At 39.5% G+C, this 3,657-nt stretch overlaps 1 pseudogene across 1 annotated transcript; it reads right to left on the bottom strand.

The window, feature by feature from the left end:
* Positions 1 to 1,646: 1,646 nt before the first annotated feature.
* On the bottom strand, positions 1,647 to 2,909 carry LOC102844739 (annotated as a pseudogene). The gene has a single exon (XR_439021.1). The product of XR_439021.1 is annotated as an O-sialoglycoprotein endopeptidase-like 1 pseudogene (transcript).
* Positions 2,910 to 3,657: the final 748 nt, after the last annotated feature.

The following is a 3,657-nucleotide window of genomic DNA, read 5'->3' as shown; positions in this document are numbered from 1 at the left end:
CTTTCAGATTTCTGTATATGCCATCCTATTATTTTCTTGCTCACATGGTTTCTGCTGAGAAATCAGAATTTAACCTAATTGTTGCTCCCTTGTAGGTGATTCTTTGTTTTTCCCCTCACTGCTTAATTCTTTCTTCCTTATTTTGCAATTTCTGCAGTAGTAGTTCATGTTCCTCCACATCAGTATACTTCTTCTGGCTCCCTGTCTTTAGGGTATTTGCTTTATTTATGGCTTCCATTCTTTTTTTATCATTTGTACCTTCTCCAGTAGCTCCTTATATGTTGCAGACCAAGGGAACCAAAGAATGGAATGATTTTATAATTATTAATAATGAGACAAACAGCCAGGAATGAGATAGAGCAGAGAATATAAAACAGGGGGCCAGCAGTTCTTGACTGAAGACCCCAAGCCATGTTTCTCTGTGTATTTATTGATAATCTGGGGAAGCAAATAATAAAAGGAATTCCTTGTAAATGAAGCCGAATTTTTCTCTATTGTCAACCTAATTCTCTAGCTCAGGAAGTATTTCCCAGGTAGTAACACTCCCTCTGTAGGGGGCCCCTTGTTGTCTCCTGTCTGCAGGGAACAAACAGCTCATTTTCTGGGATCTGCCACAAGAGAAATCCTAATTTATAAATCTGTAATTCCTTCGATTCCTGAACAAGGGTTTTCATATAATGTTTGGTGTAAAGTTTGGCTTCCCATACTTAGATAGCTCCATATCAATATCTTTCTTCTGCCTACCTGTCTCTCTGGTACCCATTGAGTCTGCAATAAGTTCTGCTTTTTTTAGGAGAAGACTTGAATTTTTGGGTGGGTTTTCCCCCTCACAATATTCGAGGCTGCCTGCTGCTTTCTTAACATTCTATGACATTTTTTAGTGTGTGTTAGGCTATTTCTGTTGTGTCTGTGTTGATTAGTGATAGTTCTTTAATTTTTTTGAAGCTATTGGTTCATTGCAGGCTTATTCTTTTTATACTGTTCTTGTTGTTAGGTGCCATTGAGTTGACCCATAGTGTCCCTATGAACAACAGATTCTGTCCTATCCTGTGCCATCCTCACATTTCCTGACACATTAGAGCCCATTGTGGCAGTCACTGTGTCAATCCACCTGGTCGAGGGTCTTCTTCTCCTTCATCAACCCTCTACCTTTCCAAACATCATGTCTTATTCAAAGAACACCCCCTTCTAGCAACATGCCTGAAGTATGTAAGGTGAAGCCTCATCATCTCATTATCTTTGCCTCTAAAGTGTACTCTGGCAGTGCCTTCTCTAATGCATATTTGTTTGTTCTTTTGGTAGTCCATGGGATGTTCAATGCTCTTCTCCAACACCACAGCTCAAAGGCATTGATTTCTTCTGTCATCTTTATTCATTGCCCAGCTGCCAGATGCACACCAAGTGATCAGAAAGACTGTGGCCTGAATCAGACACACCTTGGTCCTCATACTGACATTATTAGTTCTCAAAAATTTGGAGGGGCCCCTAACTGCAGAGTTTCCCAGTGTAATATGTCACCTGATTTCCTGACTTCTGATATCAAGATTGTTAATTGTGGGACCAAGTAAAATGAAGTTGTTGACAGTTTCAATCTTTTCTTCTTCTTCTTTTTTTGTTGGTTTTGTTTACTTTTTGTAAAACAAATATCAAATCTCCATTTTTAATCATGGTACTTTTATGGCAGCTTCTCCAACTTCTTTTGATATATCTACTCCAAGAGGACATTTTGGTTCATAGCGGATGCCTTCTGCGCTGTGTAAAATGCCCAAGCCAGCACGTAATCTTTCAATGCCATTCCATGTAATCATAATGCCATTGTCAGTGCATAGCCTGGGAGAGGGGCACAACAAAGTGCACTGAGTTACATCAGCTATAATACCCAAAGCTTTTCGGATATATAGGTTACTTGCAATGCCTCCAGATGCAACCAGTACTGCATTAGTCTGGGACAACAAGCCTCTCTGTTGACAAAAGAGGATAGCATGATGTGTTCTTTTTGCAATGTGGCATGCTATTGTGTGCTGTACTGCAGCAGCAATGTCAGCAGCTGAAGACAGGATCTGTCCTGTCTCAATGCCTTCCTCTTTTTCCTTTTGTATTATAATTTTGTCAACAGTGTTTTGAAGCCCAGTAAATGAAAAATTACAATTTTTGTTACGATGCAAGGGTGGCTTGAGATCAAATTGTAATTTATTTCCTTGTTTTGCCGAATATTCTATAGCTTTCCCACCACACATGGTGGAGCACTCTGTATGTTTTATTAAAGAAAGTCTTCTTGCTACCTTATCAAGCATGTCACCTGGAGCAATATCCAAAGATTTTCCAAGCAGCAAAAAAGCTGAAACTCCTTGAACTAATGCCAACAGACAACGACCTCCAGAGATCAAAAGAACTAAGAAAGGAAATTCTACATTATTGGTTAACCGAATAGTAAGTGCATGGGCCTCCATGTGATGAATGGGAATAAAAGGCTTTTTCAACTGGTTTACAAGCTGTACACTATATGATAACCCTACACCTAAGCTTAAAGCAAGTCCTGGCTTGATGGTAGTTGTGACTGCTGAAAGTTCACTTGGAGGGACTTTACTGGCAGAAAGAGCTTCTTGTACTCTTCGTTGAATGTTTTCTCGGTGAAGCTGCTGAGCTACTGGAGGAATAATCCCACCTTCTTTTAAATGAACTTCAGTTTGAGAATGTATTGCTTCTCCCAACACATTTCCAGTTTCATCTACCACAGCAGCTGCTGTATCATCACAACTGGTTTCAATTCCCAATACTAGTTTATGGAGAAATCGTTTTCCAGGATGAAAAAGAAAACATCTTAGTATTTCATAAATTTTTCTTTTTGATGGCTTAGAAAAAGATCCTGCCGTCTTATTCAATATGAGCATATTTACTTTATAGATAATTCCTTCCTAAGAGGAGAGAGTTTCGTCTTCTTTCCTTTGCAGAAAGAGCCCAGCGCCCTTTCCAGGGCTGGAGGACGCTGACGCCTCTTCTTTTATTATGATATTGCCAATTGACCCATAAGTAAGAATCTTTGTTTTCTTGAAATTGAGTTGAAATCCATGTTGAAGGCTGTATTCTTTCCTCTTCTGCAACAAGTGTTTCAAGTCCTCCTCATTTTTAGCAAGCAAAGTTGTGTCATCAGCATAATTCAAGTTCTTGATACTGATACCACATTCCTTTTCATAGAATTCAGTTTCTCTATTAAGTTCCGTTTATCAGAGTGCGCAACTTAACTCTACTAGAAGTCTTTTCTGGGTCTGTGCAGTGGGAAAGTTTTCTCTCCTAAAGTTCTTCATGTCCTCTTTGATCTACAATACAGCCCTGTGGAAATCTCACTTGCGTGCAGGCCCCTTTCTTAAAGTCTATTTTCCTTGGTGGCCTGTGGAGTGGCCCAGCAGCCAGGTTCCCCAATTGAAGCAGTTTTTCTTCAGGGGAGTTGCAGGTGGCTCCCTCCCCCACCTCAATGGGTCGTTCTGGCAAGAAGCCTCTCACTTGATTGCAGCCCTCTGTCTCTGTCCTATATCTTATAATTTTTTTAAAACCCCACTGTACTTTACTAATGTATTTTTGCACACATGATTATGGGGGGAGACTTTAAAATAATAATAATAATAATAATAATAATAATAATAATCTGTCAATGAACAT

The sequence above is a fragment of the Elephantulus edwardii genome, unplaced genomic scaffold (genome assembly GCF_000299155.1).
Source record: "Elephantulus edwardii isolate Elephantulus edwardi_28Jun2011 unplaced genomic scaffold, EleEdw1.0 scaffold00325, whole genome shotgun sequence".
Taxonomy (NCBI): domain Eukaryota; kingdom Metazoa; phylum Chordata; class Mammalia; order Macroscelidea; family Macroscelididae; genus Elephantulus; species Elephantulus edwardii.
Note: the sequence above shows the minus strand (reverse complement) of the source record. Positions and strands in the feature narration are given on the sequence as shown.